Genomic DNA, 20134 nt, shown 5'->3' with positions numbered 1-20134 from the left:
TAGATTCAATCCTCAGTACCACATAAAAATAAAAAAATAAAATAAAGGTATTGCGTCCATCTACAACTAAAAATTTTTTAAAAATGTAGATAAGTTATTACTCTATACTTTTAGTTTGAGATAATAAGTATCCATATTTACAATTTTAGAGAAAACTCAGGAGTACTAATCTGATAAAATGGAAATCAAGAGTTTTCTCCCAATCATTGACAAGTTTTCAGACCCAAAATGTTAAGTCACTTCACAACTCTTCAGCTTCAGTTTTCTTATCTGTAAAATAAAGGAAATAAGATCCTTTTTTAGAGCTAATATTTTATGCTCTAATACTTAAAAGGTGAAAAGATATGTAAACTACCAAACACTGATCAATTGGTTTCACCCTAAGGTGGTATGATCTTTTTTTCCTTATTAATCTGTTTTGGGATGTTACAGCCTATTATGTTAAGCTTACAGCCAAATCTTTAGTTAGGTATAAAATCTCACAAAATACTCCTCAGACTATTAATGTGCAGATTTAGTAAGGGTCAAAAAAATCTGATGCAACAGCTCCTATTTAAACCGAGAATGAATTACTGAAGTATATTCAATTGTGGCTTAAATAAAAAATCTTTCATTACCTGTTAGCTGCCTTGAATTCTTCATCATTTCTATGGTGTCCTGAAGGCAAACCCATATCCCAAGGCATATAAGATTTGGATTTATGGTTTCTATTTAACAACTAAAACTGAAGATACAGTCTGTTTCACCTCATTGGGCTGGTAACTGAGATAAAGATTATTAATTGCTTAATTCCTACTTACACTCTTCCAAACTCGCACAATTCAGAGTTCATCCTATCCGAAATGCCAGTAGTTACCAGTCCCACGCTTATCAGGGAGCTGAATTGTACGCATTTTATTTGAAACCAGAATTTAAAAAAAAAAATATTTCGAAACTAGTTATGGCAAATAAAGTTGCTTAAAGGCTTTATTATCAGGCGACAGACACCCAGTTTGCAATCGGTCACTGGAAACCCGGGAAAAGACTGGAGTAATAACACGTGTTTCCTGGTTTAGAGTGATTACAAACTAATTTTCGCAACTGCTTGTTCCACCAAATATGTCACAACAAAGAAATGTTATGTTAAAATGAATGCAGGAAAAAAAGGATGTACTCGAAACAAAAAACGTGCATCCGTCCAAAGATAACGCTATCCTTCCGACTCGTCTCCACTGGGCCGCCTAAAGTCCCCGAGCAGGAGCGCGCTCTGGAGGGCGCCGTGGAGGGCGCCTCGGAGCCACAGGTTGAACGACAAAGAGCCCCCACCAGCAGCAGTCCCGGAGGCGGCGGGCTGGCCAGTCCCCTCGGCAAGCTCCATTCGAACCCTGCAGTCTAGCCTTGGTTGTGGGCAATGCAGCTCCTCACACCGCTCTCGCAAGTCACCAGGTAGGACAAGGATTGGCAGGCTCAGATTGGGGCGGGCATGCCACGAGTCCAAAATAACTCCCGCCCCGAGTCCCTTCCCTGGGACCAGAAGGCGGCAGAAGAGTCCGGAGGCACCACGTGAATCGGCCCCAGGTCGCCCCTTATCTAGATCAAAGCATCTCTTGAGGAGCCTACTGAAGGATAGAGGGGAAGCGACTTCCCCAAGGTCACCGGGCACCATGACTCGACTCCTCGCTCAGGCCAGTGGCCGACACCTGACCACGGGGCCCGCGGATCGGCTGGGAGACGCTGTCCCCAGCGCCTCAAGGTCCCCTTCACCAAAATCGCGCTCCCGGACCACGCAGCTCCGATGCCCTCTGTCAGGCCGCCTCCCTCCCCCAGAGACGAAGGTTTCCGCAGCCCAGAGGGTCCCCGACCCCAACCCTAAAGCCAGAGCACCGCGGGGTACGCGCCAAGCGCCGCTCGCTGTAACCCAACTAACCGTTATGTGCGGGGCTCGCGGCGCCGAGCGTGTGCGTGACGCGGCGGCTCGAGCCGGAGTTCCTCCGGGCCCCAGGTCCAGCTCGCGTCGTTCGCCCGCCGCCTGGTTCCCTTACTCTAGCACCCACGCGGCAGAGTAGTCACGTCGCAGCTCGCCACTTTGTCTGGCGGGGCTGGCGCGGCTGCCTTATAACCCGCGGGGGCCGGAGCATGCGCACAGGGGGCGGAGTCGGCCTTCCCGGCCGCCGCCCCCTCCCCGCCATACATACACCGAACTGTAACTCGCGCCTCCAACGCTCACGGCCGCGCGTGCCCGCTCGTCCGCTTGCTAGCTCGCCCGCGCGCCGGCGCCCCCTCCCCGCCACGTGACTCGCGGCCGGGCAAGAGGCGCGCTGCGCCCCCGCTCTGCGGCGCTTCGCTGGCCGCCGCGCTCCTTCCGCGACTTGCGGCACTGGTGCGCACCTCCGCGCGCCCGGGACCCCAGCCGGCTTCTCTCCTGGCTGCTGCCTGAGAAAAGAGAAAAGCCCCCAAGGGCCCGATCCTGAGTGTGGGGGGCGATGGGCGCGCGGAGTAGCCTGGAAGCGACTGGAAGAGGCTGCGCAGCGTTTGAATGGACGCGGCGCAGCTCGGACCCGGGAAGACGCCCGGGCTGTGTACCCGCGTGCGTCTGGCTCCCATGCGGGCCTGGCACTGGAGTGCAGTGACCTCGGGGAAGTGAACCCCCGGGGCCTGTTTCCTCTGTAAAATGGCAACAGAGAACCGACTTAGGCTCGTAGGAAGTTTTGATGAGAGAATTTATGAATCTTTCTCACCACGCTGCCTGGGCTGTGGCATTTGATGAATGGTGGGTATACAGTCAAGTCGGTCAGGAGAGCAGGTAAGAGGGTGGGGAGACTGACCCAGTGGGGTAGGGTGTGTCCAAAAGAAATACAGAGAGGAGCACATTTTTATGAACAGGATGTTTGGGACTGGATAGAATTACAGCTAACGGTATTGAAGGGCAGATTACCTTTAAGCACTTCACCTGAATTATTTGAGTAATCCTCACAACCCTATGGGATAGGCGCAGCTACGAACATTTTATTAATAAGGGACCTGCAACTCAGAGAGGTTAAGTAACTTTCCAGAAGTCACAGAGCTAGGAAGTAGCCAACATTTGGAGTCAGACGCCAGATCTTAGTTTTGACATAAGAGCCATTGTAGATTCTTGACCAGGTCCAGTTACCAAAGTGTGTCCGTTGAAGTTGATCAAGTTAAATAACAAGTGCCCCTGATATCTAGGACCCGAGGGAAAAACCAAAAAAGTATAAGAGGAGACCTCTGCCTGGAAAGAGTTTGCAAGTTTTGGGAAACAAATCGACATTTTTTTAGTACTTGCTTCATACCAGAACCCTTCCCATCCCTTCATGTCTTCCTCCCTCTTCTCCCTACCCACACTTAATTTTCAAGACTGATGGGAGGTAGGTCTTAAAGTTGTTTTGCAAATGAAGAACCTGAGATTGAAGAGGAATAGAGATTGGATATTAAGAACCTTAGAGGCCAGTTTGCTTTCTTTCACACATTCTTGTCTCTTCCTACAGCAGAAAAATTTTCACTAAGAATTCAGCATGTTACTAGAAGACAGTATGGAATCCATGCCAAGTACTGCTTATGAGCTGTTTTGCTTTTTACATTTGATAAATGCAGAGAAGGTAAGGCACTGCAAGGCATGGAAAACTGGGCTTACAAAGCAGTGTTTTAGAATTGTTAGGGTAGCAGAGGCATTCAGATGGTTTGGAAAGTTGAGTTAAGGAAACACAACAGGAGATTGGTTCAGGTGTGAATTTATTCCCACTATGGAATGTAATGGGAAGTAATAAAATGATTCCCAGAAAACAGTATGTTTTAGAGCAGCACAGTGTGGTAAGGTGCACAAAATGAACCTGGGAGCCAGATCTCCTTTGAGTTCCAGCTTTGATATGTGGCAGTTCCTAGCTCTGTGCCCTTAGGCAAGTCATTTTATCTTTCTGAGACTCATTTTCCACTCTGTACCACAAGGATAATTCCTACCTCAAAGGGTTTTATGGTAATAAAATTAATATTTATTTCAGACCTTTTTATTTATTTTCAGTGATGCTGGGAATCAAATGAGAGCATGCTAGACAAGTACTCTACCACAAAAATAATCTTCAGCCCCTGTTTTTTTCTTTACATTTTGAAAATCTGATAAGGTGCTTGCCTAGCATGCAGGAGACCCTGGATTCCCATCCCCTGCACTGCAAAAAAAAAAAAAGCAGATGTTCCATGTAACTTAATCCTAACGATTAACCCTAAAGGCCCTCACTTGAATAAACTCTTTCCAAGGCTCTGAGCAGGGCCCTAATAATGTGTTCACAGAATACTGTTTTGTACTATAAATTTGTATTCCTGTTTTAGAAATAGCCACCAAAATTGTAGACACCTTACATCCTACAAAACCTGGATCTTCTGGACTTGGTGTTGTGAAAAGAGGATAAGAAGAACTGATTCCATAACTACTGTCTATACAATTAATTCACTGGACTATTCTGGGCTTGTTTCTTCTCCAGAGTAAACTGAAGATAATACCTATGAGCCTGAACTGTTGTAATAATCAAATGAGATAGTATTTGCAAAAGTGATTGGTAATCCTTGTAAAGTACTCTGCAAGTATTTATTAATTAGTATTATAATTTGAATTAATATTATATTTATGAATTAATATTATTATAAAGAACATAAGAGAGAACTGAAAACTAGTAATGGGGTAGCGCAAGCTGGCAAAAATGATGAAATAATAAAGGTAAAATCCTTGCTCTTCAGCCAGATTTTCTTCCTGAGGTAAGCCATGAGACATTGAAGAAATAAACTAGGATATATAGGATCAGAAATTTAACGCTGAGAAGAAGAGGGAGATCACCTAGCATCCCTACCCCCAATTTTATAGAAACAGAATTTAAGACCCAGAGAATCTTAAAAAGACCTTTCTAAAGCCCACCATCGAATGAATGGCATGATCCAAAGAACTAGATAGATTTCCAAGCTCCAGGTTCTTCTTAGTGTACCAAGTACAATATTTAAGATAAAAGCATTACATGAGCTGGGCCTAGTGTTGCATTCCTGTAATCCCAGCGGCTTGGGAGGCTAAGGCAGGAAGTTCGAGAGTTCAAAGCCAGCCTCAGCAAAAAGCAAGGTGCTAAGCAACTCAGTGAGACCCTATCTCCAAATAAAATACAAAATAGGACTGGGGATGTGGCTCAGTGGTTAAGTGCCCCTGGGTTCAATCCCCAGTACAAAAAAAAAGAAAAACAATACAGGAAAGGATTCTTTTTGATACAATATTTAATCCATTTAGAATATCCTGTCATAATTTGTAATAATTTAATAGGCAATATATAATTTGCTTTTGAACCATGGATGGAAAAGAGTCTGCTATGCAGACATCTAGAGAAAAGGAGATGCCAGTCCTAAAAAACATTTTTTTTTTTTTTTTTTGTCCTGCTGGAGATTGAACTCAGGGCCTTGTGCTTGCAAGGCAAGCACTCTACCAACTGAGCTATATACGTAGCCCCTCTTTTTTTTTATATATATATATATTTTTTAGTTGTCAGTGGACCTTTATTTTACTTATTTATTTATATGTGATGTTGAGAATAAAACCCAGTGCCTCACACATGCTAGGCAAACGCTCCACCACTGAGCCCCAGCCCCAGCCCTAAAAACATTCTTTATAGTTGTGAATGCTCTCGTTCAGAGCATCTTCATTTAATTTCCTGTTGTATGGCAAGTGTAGTCCTGCTACACTGGTTCCCAAAGACTAGGTCTGAATCTGCGAATAATATGCCATTTTTTGAAAAGTAACTCAGTGTTGGCAAAGTGTATTCCAAGGTGTATTAGCTGACCACTCCCCATTTCTCCTCTGCTCTTCTTACTCCTTTTTTGACACTTATCTCCAGTCTACACCAGTTCAGCATCCTAATCAGTTACTTCTCTGGCTTCTAACCAAATTAGATAATTTGGTTAAAACAGTTTGATAGAAAACACATTGCTTACAGTACCTTTATTTATTTGCATGTGGTGCTAAGAATCGAACCCAGTGCCTCACACGTGCTAGGCAAGTGCTCTACCACTGAGCTAAATCCCAGCCCCACAAATTGCTTACAATAAAAATTTTTTCACCCTGAAAAATTAGTCTAAAATTATTTCTGACCACTGTTTTTTTTTTGTTGTTTGGTAACTTTGGTGGCCAAGGATTTGTTTGCCTACTTCTTCAGATCTTTGAGGAATTTTTTACACACATACATATAAACATGTTTTTCATGGAATCGTAACACTATTTTCTATTTTGTGTGTGTGTGTGTGTGTATGTGTGTGTGTTGCTCAGGGCCTCACACATGCTATGCAAATACTCTGCCTCATCTAAGCTATATCCCCAGCCCTATATTTTTATATATTTTGCATGTCTTGATAATATGGGACATTTACATTGTTGCCCAATAATTTTCTAAAAATTTAGATTTAAAAACAAAATTTTAAAAAAATTATAATAAAGTGTAATGAATGATTAAGACTTTAAAGGTGGGAAGACATTCTATATGGAAAACAAGTACTTGGGAATATTCCTTTTTATCCTCTAATTCAGTTTGTTTTCACCCAGATCATGCAAGCATCTATTGCATTTCAATTCCCATAACCTTACTCTCTTCTGTGATTTGGTATGGCTTTTCTCCCACTCCTTGTCTCAGCCAGCACAAGGCACTTTTGGCCTATGCTCTTTGATACCTACACCACTATTTAGGATCTTCCCTTGCAAACATTCCATCTATACATGTTCCTACCTATTTACTAAACCTTTTTCCTTCCTTGACTCTGACTAATCAAGTTCTAACCCTGAGCATCTTTCTACCTTACTCCCTTCTTTCCTGTCTATAGTAAAGTATTTTAAGCAGATGTAGTGAGGGAACATTAATAAAAACAATAAATTGATGACAGCTAAGATTTATGGAATACTTAATATTTGCCAGGCACTAGCTGGATTCTGTGGCACAAGCCTGTAATCTCCATGACTCAGGAGTCAGAGGTAGAAGGATTCCAAGTTCAAGATCAGCCTCAGTAACTTAGACCCACAACAGCTTAGCAAGATCCTGTCTCAAAAAAAAAAAAAAAAAAAGAATGGGCCATGTGTGTATAATATGTCAAAATATACTCTATTGTCATGTATATCTAAAAAGAAGGAAATGTAGCTCAGCAACATAGTACCCTGGGTTCAAACTCTGTATATCCCTATGTATCTGTTGACACATAACAAACATACATGCACATGTCTGTCTGCCAGGCATTGCTCTAAGTACTTGGTATGTATTGACTCATTAGCTCCTTGCAAACATGCTGTAAACTGGATACTGTTATAATTTGCATTTTACAAACAGATACAGCAAGATTAAGTATCTTCCCAAGATCATATAATCAGTATTGTCTAGAATCAAGAAATAGTCCTCATAACCCAGCATGGTGCTGCATGCCTATAATCCCAACAGCTCCAGAGGCAGAGGCAGGAGGATTGTGAGTTCAAAGCCAGTCTCAGCAACTTAGTGAGGCCCTAAGCAACTTAGTGAGACCTGTTTCTAAATAAAAAATATTTTTAAAAAGGCTAGGGATGTGATTCAGTGGTTAAGCACCCCTGGGTTCAATCCCTGATATTAAAAAAAGAAAAGAGGCATCATTAGTTTTCACCAAAAAATAATAGAATAATCATTTCTAACTACTAAAACCATAAGAGAGAAATGCATAGTTTGAGGCCATCCTGACTCAGTCCTTTGGTAGAGCTAAACAACCTTGCCAGGTGTGGTGGCTCATGCCTATAATCCCAACACTCTGAAAGCTGAGTCAGGAGAATCGCAAGGTCAAAGTCAGCATCAGCAACTTCCCAAGGCCCTCAGCCACTTAGTGAGACCCTGTCTCAAAAATAAGGACTGGGGATATAGCCCATTAGTAAAGTGCCCCTGGGTTCAATCCCTAGGACCAAAAAAAAAAAAAAAAAAAGAGAGAAAAGAAAAAGAACTAAACAATGATTATGAAAGCTGCCTTTGAAATCAGAAGGTGCACTGTAGAGAATTAACCCATGCTTATCTGAATTTGGAGCGGTATGGGTCTAACCAGCTAAGTTGTGGGCAGGGATGTTAAAACATTTTTTTCCAACAACTTTATGTCAGGTTGCTCAGCATTACATTGCTTGCCTGGCCTGCATGAGGCCCTGGGTTAAATCCCTTAGAACTATAAAAAATAAAGCACAGAACTCAATTTGAGGTTACTTCTGAGAGTCCCAGATCTGCCATGAGGCCCTGCACTACACATTATAAGTCTAGGGGCTATCAAACCTTCTGAGCTATATATTAGTAAAGACCTCCCTCCCCCAACTTTTGCACAAATCGTAGATTCAGATGTTATGCCTGTTGTACTCTAATGTGGTTTTTGTGTGTGTGATCATATAATAAAGCCATAGCACTGTGGATATGGTATAATAATTTCCCTAAGTAAGGTAGATGTCCTCATTATCACTCAGAGAATGCTCACACAGAAAAATTTGGAATGTGGAACAGTTGGAAGGAGCTTACCCTAAAAAGATGTGAATTTAGAGAAGTTAAGTACTATTGAGGGCCCTCCTCACCCTTAGAGGGAAATGGCACCTGCCACAATTAGTAATCTATTCCTGGAGAATGAAGGTAAACATTCATGTTTTTTAAGTCTTTTCATCTATGTATCACTACTTATTCCTGAACTTAAGTTTAATCTAAATCAAGATTCAAACTGAAGAACCTTGACAGTCTAGGAAAAGTTAATGAGCCCAGTATAAGATAATACAGAATGGTAAGCAGTGTGAGGAGAATCCACACTCTTATAGATATTGAAATTCAGAGGCTGAGAGGTTCTGCATGAAACACTTCCTCATACAGCACTAACTATAGTCCAAGTTTGCCTGACATTTCTATATAACACATTATTCAGTGATTCAAAAGAAACTAAAATCTGTAATACACACTCTGTTGTTGTTGTTTTTGTTTTGGTACCAGTGATTGAACTGAAGTCTCTACCACAAACTTTATGAAATAGGCAGAGCCAGGCATGGTGGTTCATACTTATAATACCAGCTACTCCTGAGGCAGGAGGAAGGCAAGTGTAAGGCCATTCTAGAATATTTAAATCCTGTCTCACAATTTTAAAAAATAAAAAGGGATAGGGATGTAACTCAGTGGTAGAGCACCCCTGGGTTTAGATCCCAGTACTGGGAAGCAGGGGTCGGGGGTGAGGCAGATGCTTCCCTGAGTCCTCCTCATGGTGCCTGTGGTGATTTATAAAAGGTCTCCAAGGAAAAGTTAATTTCAGAAAGGAAGCAGTACCCTCCCTATGTGGAGACTTGCCTTCCATTGTCATCTTTAGCAAATCAGGGTTCAAGTTTAAGGATGATTTCCTTACAGCTTTGTTCATAATTTTTCCCTATCCTAGATCCAAGTCCATTGTGGTCACTGTGGCCATAGTGACTGAAATGGCCAACCTTTTCTTTTTTTTCCTTCAGTACTGGGAATTGAACATGGGGCCTTGCGCTTGCTCGGCAAGTGTTCTACCACTGAGCTACATCCCTATCCCTTGCCATCCTCCTGCTTCAGCCTTCTTAGAGTAATGGGGATTACAGGCATGTACCACCATGCTCAGTCCACTTCCAATCTTCAGCCCCAGACTACAGCCAAATGGGTAAGTTCTTTTCTTTCTAGTGTATTAGAAGCCATAGTCTCAGACTGAGGAATTTTAAGAGAGACCCCTTAAAATCTTACAGATTGAAGTACACATAACTTCCCACTGTCTTACCACCTCTAATTTAATAGCAAGAAAGAAACAGGGAAATCTTGTACTAGTGGAATATACCCTTTGCTACCTACCCCCAGGACAACTGGTCTACTGAGTTATCCCAAAGTCAAAAGTAGTCACCAAGCTCAGAATACTTTCTTAGAGTAACTGTTTTCATCACCCACTAAATCTCCCAAGTACATATACTTCAGTACTTTTGTCTCCTGTATACTAGCCACAGCAGGAACTAGAATCTGGAAAAATTACATGCTGTACAAGAGGCCAATGGAGGTAAAGCCATAAATTGCACATGGGTAACCAAATAGAGGACTAGGCTTAGCCTTCATCTCATCCTTCTTCAGGCCCAGACAGGCTAGATGATAGGTTTTTACTCCGATTTTCAATTAAAAGACTAGTCAATCTGGGAACCTCCTAACTCTATTGTGCAAAACCCCTTTGTTTCACTAGTCACTTGTGTGATCAGCTCAGATGAGACCTCAGGCCTTTACAGCCCAAATGTGCAAGAACTCAAATGTGCTTTAACCATAACATAGGAGTACATAATTCAGGCTGTGATGACTACCAAGACCACTTAGAGAATCTAGTGGAATAAGAGACATGGACTTCAGTTACTGAGGGAACTCCCAGTCACTGCAACTGTAAACTTAAAGGCTTTCTACCAAGATCCTATGGCAATCCCATTCCCTCTCCCAAAACTTGTAGAGAACTAAACTTATGTTCAGTCATAAATTGAGTAATTTTTTTTGCTTATAAATACTATAAAGCTGAGGTTTAAAACTAGGCATACTTAACTCAGCTTGTGTTCTCAAATGCTAAACTCTTTTTGTTCATTTGCTCAGAATCCTGAGAGTATAGGAAAAATTGGGAACAAAGAGGATGATAATCAGGAAAATGCAAGCATATTTCATAGTTCCAACCCTGAGCGCTTAGCCTTTGTATATGCTGATTCTTCTTCCTAGAAGGCCTTTTTCCCAGGCTGTGACATACGGAACTCATCCCAGCCTGGTCAGTCCCATTGGTTGAGCACTTGACTAGCATGTGTGAGACCCTTGGGTTGATGGAGGGAGGGAGGGGGGATTCAAAGGAGTAGTTTTAGTAATTCTGTTATAGAATTAAAATCTCTTACTTTAATTTAGCTTTTTTCCTAATTAATGTGAAATAATAAGATTTCATAGTTATTATATTTGCCAACCAGTTTCTTTAACAATTATTTTACTCTAATAAATTGCTTCAAAAAGCCACCTTCAAATCCAGATTTCATTTCCTGTTTCCTTCCCAGGGCTCATGATTACTTGGGAAAAAGCATTGACTTACAAATTAAAATATTGTTTTGAACTACCTCCTCTAGACCTACATCTCTTTCTTGATTTTTTTAACATTACATATTTATAAACCTTATCAATTCATGGAAGCGTTCCTCAAAGCTATTAGTGAATCTGCTTAAGTAATAAGGACTTCAAGCAAAAATCTCTGCAGTCTTAGTACTTGAAAATTCAGTCATTCCAAACTCCTAATATATTGTGTACTATTAAGAAGCCAAGCTGGACATGGTGTTGCACACCTATAATCCTAGCAACTCTGGGGAGTGAGGCAGGAAGATTGCAAGTTCAATGCCAATCTTAAAAACTTACAGAGGCCCTAAGCAACTTAGCAAGACCCTGTCTCAAAATAAAATATAAAAAGTTCTGGATGTGGCTCAGTGGTTAAGCACCCCTGGATTCAATCCCCAGTACAAGCAAGCAAGAAAGAAAGAAAGATAGAAAAGAAGGAAAGAAAGAAAGAAAAATTACATATTACATTGCATATTAGATAACCATATAAACATTCTGTGATCTAATTATACATTCTTCATATTAAAAACTTTTCCTCAGGTTAGCAAAACAAATTTCTCCATTTTTCTTCATAGAAGAGAAGGATGGGGTGGGAGGAAATTGTGTATTTTAAGGTAGTGTTAGATTCTACTACCACCATGCCTTAAGCATGTAATAAATTTCATGTATTCTTTTCCCTCGTTAAAAAAGAACAAAGAAAGAAAAAGGCTCAGTGTCCCCAAAATGAATTTTTCTGTTGATATGTGGCAGGAAATTTTGTGTTAATGCTTGATATAACTTCCTGCCAATTTGGAATACTAACCTTTCTAAGGTAATGTCTACTAGGTTTGTTTTCAAGATTTTTGCTCACTCCTTTTCAAAGTGATTGCAAGACAAATTTAATTCAACCAAAGAACACTTTCCACTTATCCTGTACAGCTGTAGTATAATTGCTTTTACTTCTCCCTCTTTTGTTTTTGTAGATTGGAAGATACCCAAAAATAAAGGCATTCAGATGGAAGCACTCATAGGTGAAGACTAAGGTAAGGACATTCCCATGAAACTAATCTCTAAGTAACTAGTTTTTCAGTCTTTCTCCTGGCCTCTCCCTGTTGGCATTCTACCCTCTTTGGGGGGAAAAGTTATAAAGGAGGATGGTTACTCCATAGGATAGGCTCTCATTTGAATGTCTGACTTCCCTGGGAACTTCAATTCTTACATTCAAAATACATGTGGACACAGCCTCTGGGACAGGAGTCCCTGTGTTTCTCCTTTGCTAGCAAGTGGAGTTTGGTCCAGTTAATATGACACCAGAATTGTTGAAAAGCAATAAATTATTACTGTGTAATTTGTTTCATTTACTATCTTAAATATTAGCGGTTTCTGTTTTTAATTTTTTTTTAAACAATATACTATGAACTTTTCTCAACCTTTGATGCAGGGCTCTGGTTGAACTGACAAAGGACATTATGGCAAGGAAATTGAATATTTTCTTATATAAAATTTTGATTTTCTATCTTTTCTTCCTTCAGAATGTATCACTATGCTGTGGCACCCACCTGTAATCCTAAGGACTTGGGAGGCTGAGGCAGGAGGATCGCAAATTCGAGGGCAGCATCCTCAACTTAGTGAGACCCTCAGCAACTTAACAAGACCCTGTCTCAAAGTAAAAAATAAAAAGGACTGGGGATGTGGATCAGTGGTAAAGTGCCCTGGGTTCAATACCTAGTACCCCCCTAAATTTATATATATCTTAATTTCATAACTATATATATATTCATATTATATATTCAAAACTATATATATAAACACACACATATCTATGATATATATATCTCAAAGCATCACTATAAGTTTCTTAAAAACAGGGCTGTTTCATCTCTTGGTATCATACAATCTGATTGTATAGATGTATGCATATAACTAATAAATACATGATTATTTCAAAGTGGTGGGTATCAGCATAAAAATGATGATGATAAATAGCAGCTAGCACAATGGCATATCCTCTGTGCCAGGCACTGTTGTAAACATTTTACATAGAATCACTCAATGTAAAAGCACTTTTATCTGGTTGTTTTTATTTTTCTGGCAAACTCTTAAGAATCTATACTGCAATCAATTCCACAATTCAGTCTTCACCTCCCCAACAAGAATTCTAGTTCTTTCTCTTTATTATTTTGACTCCAAGAAGCTGTCAACTTTTTGGATCCATATTAGTACCCAAGTCTTGATCTGAATACACAATACATAGCTGCTTTGCTTAAGACATAAAACAGTAAACAAAATCCAAGGTAACTTTGTACTTAGTGTAGGCCTTGATTTTGGCTTCACTGAAGTAAGAGATGCAGTAAAAATTGTTGAAGACTGCTCTGCCTTTCATCATCTTTCAGAAAAATATTGGTCATGACTAACTTCTTCAGCAAATGTAGGCATATATATAAATATAGTTCCTTATCTCTTGTAATGAAGAATAATGGATTGGTTTAGTTCAGAAGTCTAAAAAGTGAAAATAATTTTTTCTCCCAGTTCAGACATTATTTCTGCTTTCTTCTTGTTGCTACTGGGCATTAAATAAACCCAGAGCATGCTAAACATGCTACATTCCCAGTTCATAAAAAAACATTTAGTCTCATGCAATTATGAATTTTAGCTATTTAATAATAAAAGGAAGATTTATAAAACTGCCATCATACTAACATAAGACCTGACTTTTTTCTTTTGATCATGATGTTTGATTATTAAGAAACAGAGGGAACAGAAAGTCAAAAAATGATAGTCATGCAAATTTGAAATGAAGGACTGGGATTGTAGTCAGTGGTAGGGTACTTGCCTAGCATGTGTGAGGCACTGGGTTTGATTCTCAGTACTGCATATAAACAAAAAATTTTTAAAAAGGTCCATTGACAACTTAAAAAAAAATATATATATATATATTAAAAATTTTTGAAATGAAGACTTAAAATGTACATTATTGCAAGAAGAAAGTACAATAATACTCAAATTATTATTCGAGTAGTAATAATTATTAGGTAATGACACTGCAAATTATACTTTGGAGCATTTTTTCCTTTGGCATGATAAACCTAAAGCAACATAGGTAATGGTCCATATAATTGCTAAAACTGTTTTCCCTAAGAATTTTGAAGTTTTCATAGCAATCTAAATTTATAAAGCAATTTTTAAATACATAGAGGAATTGCATATAAAATAGTCTCCAAGACATTATCTCATAAGTTCAATAAAATTTTTTTTAGAAATTATTTACTATATCATTAAAACACCCAGCAAACAAAAAGGAATTCAAAAATTTAACAGATTATTAATCAGATATTTAATAATTATAATTAACTCATTTTAAGCACTGATTTTATTTTAATCTGAAACTAATATTTTGCCTCTGTTGGGATTTCTTAATTTTTTATTTTTTCATTTGTTCTAATTATACATGGCAGTAGATGCATTTTGGCACATTATACACAAATGGTGTACAACTTCTTCCTCTGGCTGAACATGGTGTAGTGACACCAGTAGTGTAATCATACATGTATATAGGGTAATAATGTCTGTCTCATTTCACCATCCTTCCCACCCCCATATTCCTTCCCCTGCCCTCACTCCCTTCTGTACAATCCAAAATTCCTTCATTCTTCCCAACCCCCACCCCCCATTATCTATCAGCATCCACTTGTCAGAGAAAACATTAGGCCTTTGGTTTTTTGGGTTTGGCTTATTTTGCTTAGCAAGATAGTCTCCAACTCCATTCATTTACCTTCAAATGCCATAGTTTCATTCTTCTTTAAGGCTGAGTAATATTCCATTGTGTATATATATCACATTTTCTTTATCCGTTCATCTGTTGAAGGGCATCTATCTTGGTTCCATAGTTTAGCTATTTTGAATTGAGCTACTATAAACATTAATATGACTGTGTCACTCTAGTATGTGGATTTTAAGTCCTTTGGTATAAACTCAGGAATGGGATAGCTGGATTAAATGGTGGTTCCATTCCAGGTTTTCTGAGGAATCTCCATACTGCTTTCCATAGTGGTTGCACCAATCTGCAGTTCCACCAGCAATGTATGAGTGTACCTTTTCCCCCCACATCCTTGCCAACACTAATTGTTGCTTGTATTCTTGATAACTGCCATTCTGACTGGAGTGAGATGAAATCTTAGAGTAGTTTTGATTTGCATTAAGACATGACTTTTAAATAATAACAGTGGAGGAATTAGCTGGGCATGATAGCACAGGCCTGTAGTCCTAGCCACTCAGGAGGCTGAGGCTGGAGGATTGCAAGTTAGCAGACCCTGTCTCAAAATTTAAAAGGGCTTGGAAGCTGGACATTGCGATGCACACCTGTAACCCCAACAGCTGGGGATGTTGAGATGGGGGATCCTAAGTTCAAAGCCAGCCTCAGCAATTTTGTGGGGCCCTAAGCAACTCAGAGATCCTGTTTCTGAATGAAAGTATTTTTTAAAGACCTGGTGATGTAGCTCAGTGGTAATGTACCCTGAGTTCAATTCTGAGTGCCACAAAAGTTTATTAAAATAAAATAGAAAGGGCTGGAGATGTACTTTTGGGGTAGAGTGCCCCTGGGTTCAGTCCACAGTACTAAAAAAAAATTCTAATCAGCCAGGTGTGGTGGCACGTACCTGTAATTAGGAGGTTGCGGTACAAGGATTGCAAGTTCCAGGACAGCTGGGACAATTTAGTGAGACCCTCTCTCAACAACAAAAAGTTCTAATGAAGGTAGCCATTTTCAAAGTGTCTACTTTTTAATTTACCTAGTCAGTCCACAGTCTCTAATGTGACAAATGTAGGAACATATCAGTGAATGTGGATCCTTTGTTCTGTGTCATAATGTTGACACACAAACTCTAGTAAATTTTACATTTAAAAATTAAATACCAGAGCCAAGCTGGGTGCTGCACAGTTGTAGTCCCAGCTACTTAGGAGCCTGAGGCAGGAGGATTGTTTGAGCCCAGGAGTTCAAGAGTTCAAGGCCTGTCTGGGCAACATAGGAAGACCCCTGTCTCAAAAAAAAAAAAAAAAAGAAAGAAAGAGAAGAAAAAGAAATATTTGCAATGTGGTAATGTTTTCCAAATTATCCAACATTGGTACCAATCTTTATTAATATTTCAATGCATGAAATTAACAATGTCTTAGTCCTTTATTCAAGATGTCATTATTAAAATATTGATGGAAAAAGTACACCAGAATAGAACCTTAAAATTACTGATAGGTTTTGGATTTGAAAACCAAAATATCCCAGCAAGGTAGTGCATACCTGAAATCCCAGCTACTCAGGAGGCTAAATCAGAAGAATCTCAAGTTAGTGGCCAGCCTCAGCAATTTAGGGAGGACCTATGCAACTTAAGGAGACACTGTCTCAAAATAAAAGTAAAAAGGACTGGGGATGTAGCTCAAGGGTAAATTGCCCTTGGGTCAATCCTTGGTACCAAAAAAAAAAAAAAAAAAAACAGAAAGAAAAATAATCATGCTTTAAGAGAGTATAGAGGAGGGGCTGGGGTCTCAGTGGTAGAGCACTTGCCTAGCATGTATGAGTCACTGGGTTTGATTCTCAGCACTGGATATAAAAATAAAAATTAAGGTCTATCAACAACTAAAAATATATTTTAAAAAAGAGTATAGAGGAAATGTTTAGGATGTATTGTAAATAATTCAGGTTTCAGAACACTAAATGCAAAGTGATCCCTTTTATTTCATGACAACTGACTGAATCCGGGGCACTCTACTACTAAGCTATATCCCCAACCTTTTGCATTTTTCATTATGAGACAGGGTCTTGCTAAATTGCCCAGGCTGGCTTCAAACTAATGATCCTCTTGCCTCAGCTTCCCAACTTGCTGGGATTACAGGTGTGTGCTGCCATGCCCAGCCAACAATTTTGTTTTTTTAAGAAAATATGAATAAAATTTTGGCCACATATAATATGAGAGCTAGGCGCTGTGGCTCACACCTGTAATCCCAGCCACCCAGGAGACTGAGGCTACCCCATAAATTCAAAGCCAGCCTGAGCAAATTAGTGAGACCTTAAGCAACTTAGCAAAACCGTGTCTCAAAATAAAAATAGAAAGGGCTGAGGATGTGGCTCTAAGTGCCCCTGAGTTCAATTCCAGGTACCAAAATAAAAGTAATATTAGGGGCCTGGGGTGTATCTCAGTGGTAGAGCACTTGCCTATTATATAGGACACCCTCGGTTTGATCCAAAAATGAATTCCACTGTTATATATAATTATAATGCACTGATTTTAAAAAGTTTTTAAAAATGCTAATATGCATGGGTGTGGTGGCACAGGCCTGTAATTCCAGTGATTTGGGAAGCTGAGATCTGAGGATCGCTAGTTCAAGGCCAGCCTCAGCAATTTAGTGAGACCCTATCACAAACTAAAAAATGGGACGGAGATATAGCTCAGTGGTAGAACACCCCTGGGTTAAATTCCCAGTGACTTGTCAGGGATCAAGAAGTTCTCATTCTGAGAACATTCTGACCTTTACAATAGGCAGCAGCGCCCCTCCCCCACTCCTGGCTGATAATTCTGACAGTATGGCGCCTATGGCGCCATCCCTGCTTCTCTTCCGGGACTACACCTTCCCGCCGGTCCGAACTTCACCTTCCCACCAGCGCGAACTTGCACCCTATCAGGAGCCCAATAGAAGAACACAGCCAACCAGCCTGCACCTCGTCATACCCCTCATTCCCTCAGCATAAATACCCATGAGAACAATAAAAATTTGCAGCTTGATCAGAATTCCTGTCTTGCTGCCACTCCCTGTGTCTCTTGTCCCTTTCATTCCTTCTCTCTTAGGTTTGCCGTCCTGCGTTGATGTCCCGCGGGCCGGGACAGTTGGCGCCCAACGTGGTTGACTGGAGCCTTTGCCTGAGAAGTGAACGCAGCCCTCCGGGGAAGCCTTGGCCAAGCGGGATTCGGGATCGCCTCGGTAAACGCAACCGGGAGTCAGATCCAGGAGGAGAGTGAGGCCGGCGCAAGGTGAGTGACACACCATGGGACAAGCAGTTTCGTCACATGATTTGTTTCTGATGGGTCTCAAGGAGGCCCTCAAGACTCGGGGAGTGCGTGTTAAGAAAAAGGATTTAAGATCATTCTTTTCATACATAGAGGATTTGTGTCCTTGGTTTCCCCTCGAGGGATCAATTGATGGTAAAAGGTGGCTCAGAGTAGGAGACTGCCTCAAAGATTATTATGAGACTTTTGGTCCTCAAAAGGTGCCCGTCACTGCCTTTTCTTATTGGAATTTAATTAATGAGATTCTTAAAAGTTCACCCTTTGACAGTGGTACTTTAAAACTTGTAAAAATTGGGGAGCAGGCAATGCAATCCACCTCTCGCCCCCCCTCAGCATGCCCTTCGGTTAGTATTCAAATGCCCCCTCCTACTCAGCCTTCTCAGGACCCTGGGACCCTCCCAGACCCCAGGAACCTCCCCAGACCCCACCTTACCAAAGGAGTCCCCTAAAAATCCCCCTAAGATTTATCCGGTTTTAAATCCCTATGATGACGTGACCCCAGAGAATGAGGCTACCCTGGAGAAGGCAGCAGCTCGATACCATTCTCCAGACCTGCCACCTCTTAAAAATCCACCTCCCTCTTATATACCCCCTGCCTTTTGTGCTCCGGCCCTTCTGGGACCTCCTGCCCCCCCAGATATTTTTTCCCCACTTCCCTTGCCTAATCTAACCCCTTTACGCGAGTCTCTTCAACATAGGTGGGAACAAATTCAACTTTTAAAAGAACTAAAAGCCCTTGATGCCGAACTTCGCTCACTGGCCTTGGGCACGGAGTTAACCCAAACTGGCCCAAAACCCCTTAATACTCGTAAGGTGAAGCCACGTGGTCAGCCTGTTCTTGCCTTTCCAGTCACTTGCAGTCAAGCAGATCAGCCCGCACAAACTGAGGCAGAGAATTTAAAAGGAAGTCAGGAAGAGGAATCAGGGGAGGAACAAGAGGTAGAACCAGAGAGAGAACAAGAGGAGGACTAGGAATCAGGGGATGAGGAGGAGCCCACCTCTGGACAGAGTGGAGCCCTTGGTTCTTATAAAGGCTGAGCCTCCATTTTCTTGAAAGACTTAAAAAGGCTTGTACGCAGTATGGCCCCACTGCACCTTATACACTGGCCTTGCTAGAGAACCATAGTACACGATGGCTCACCCCTAATGATTGGAAATTTTTGGCCCGAGCCACCCTCAGTGTGGGTGACTTCCTGTTATGGAATGCAGATTTTAAGGAATATTGTCGGGAACTGCTCAAAAAAATTCAACCAAGGCTTCCTCTAAATCCTGGACCTATGTTAAACTAGTGCGTAATGCTCCATTTGATACTAACCCTAAACAGGTGCACTTCCTTACTGGGCTCCTAGCACAGGTTCAAACTGCTGGTTTGCATGCTCGGAGACGGCTCCCTCAAAAGAGCTCGGCCACCACCTCCCTAGCAAAAATTTGTCAGGGTCCTGACGAGCCTTACAGTGACTTTGTTGCCCGGCTTAATCTAACTGCAGAGTGCTTACTTGGACCAAGTGAAAACGAGAGCTCCTTTGTAAAATATCTTGCCTTTGAAAATGCCAACCCGATATATCAAGATGTTCTTTGGCCCCACAAAGATAAAGGGGACCTTTCTGACTTCATTAGGCTGTGTGCCGGGGTAGGAACAGCCCATGCCATGGGTCTCGCCATTGGCGCCGCCTTCACCAAGGCCCTTCACAACCCTGGCCCACATTGTTTACTTGCAAACAACCTGGCCATTTTGCGCGAGACTGCCCAACAGGGAAACTGGGTCAAGGACCCATATCTCCTCAAACAGGGGCTAAACCACCTCCGCTCACCCTTTGCCCTAAATGTGGTAAAGGTCGCCACTGGGCCAAGGAGTGTAGATCTAAGACCAATGCCCTTGGACAGCCTATTCCCTCTAACTTCTCGGGAAACTCCTCTCGGGGTCAGCCCCTGGCCCCGACCGCCCCCAGAACAAACCCAGGGGCAATAAGGTTTGTTCCCTCTTAGACTCCCAACCCAATCCAGGCC

The 20134-nt window shown here is 41.3% G+C and overlaps 1 protein-coding gene and 1 long non-coding RNA gene across 12 annotated transcripts in view; one reads left to right on the top strand and one right to left on the bottom strand.

Moving 5' to 3' along the window:
- The window catches only part of Slc16a1 (solute carrier family 16 member 1), a 57036-nt gene that overhangs the window by 30744 nt on the left and 6158 nt on the right, over positions 1–20134 (bottom strand). For 10 of the 11 annotated variants that reach the window (XM_047552306.1, XM_047552342.1, XM_047552289.1 and 7 more), the window contains exon 1: positions 1907–2226. The exons of the other annotated variant lie outside the window; for it this stretch is intronic. The gene's annotated coding sequence lies outside the window, so the exon portion shown is untranslated. Of the gene's footprint in view, positions 1–1906; positions 2227–20134 lie in introns of those variants that run through there. 11 annotated transcript variants of the gene reach the window in all.
- LOC124984592 (uncharacterized) lies at positions 2164–12639 on the top strand. The gene is made up of 4 exons (XR_007108712.1): positions 2164–2782; positions 3486–3596; positions 12059–12118; positions 12608–12639. It is a non-coding gene; the product is annotated as an uncharacterized LOC124984592 (long non-coding RNA).

This window comes from Sciurus carolinensis, chromosome 1 (genome assembly GCF_902686445.1).
Source record: "Sciurus carolinensis chromosome 1, mSciCar1.2, whole genome shotgun sequence".
In the NCBI taxonomy this organism is placed as follows: Eukaryota; Metazoa; Chordata; class Mammalia; order Rodentia; family Sciuridae; genus Sciurus; species Sciurus carolinensis.
Note: the sequence above shows the minus strand (reverse complement) of the source record. Positions and strands in the feature narration are given on the sequence as shown.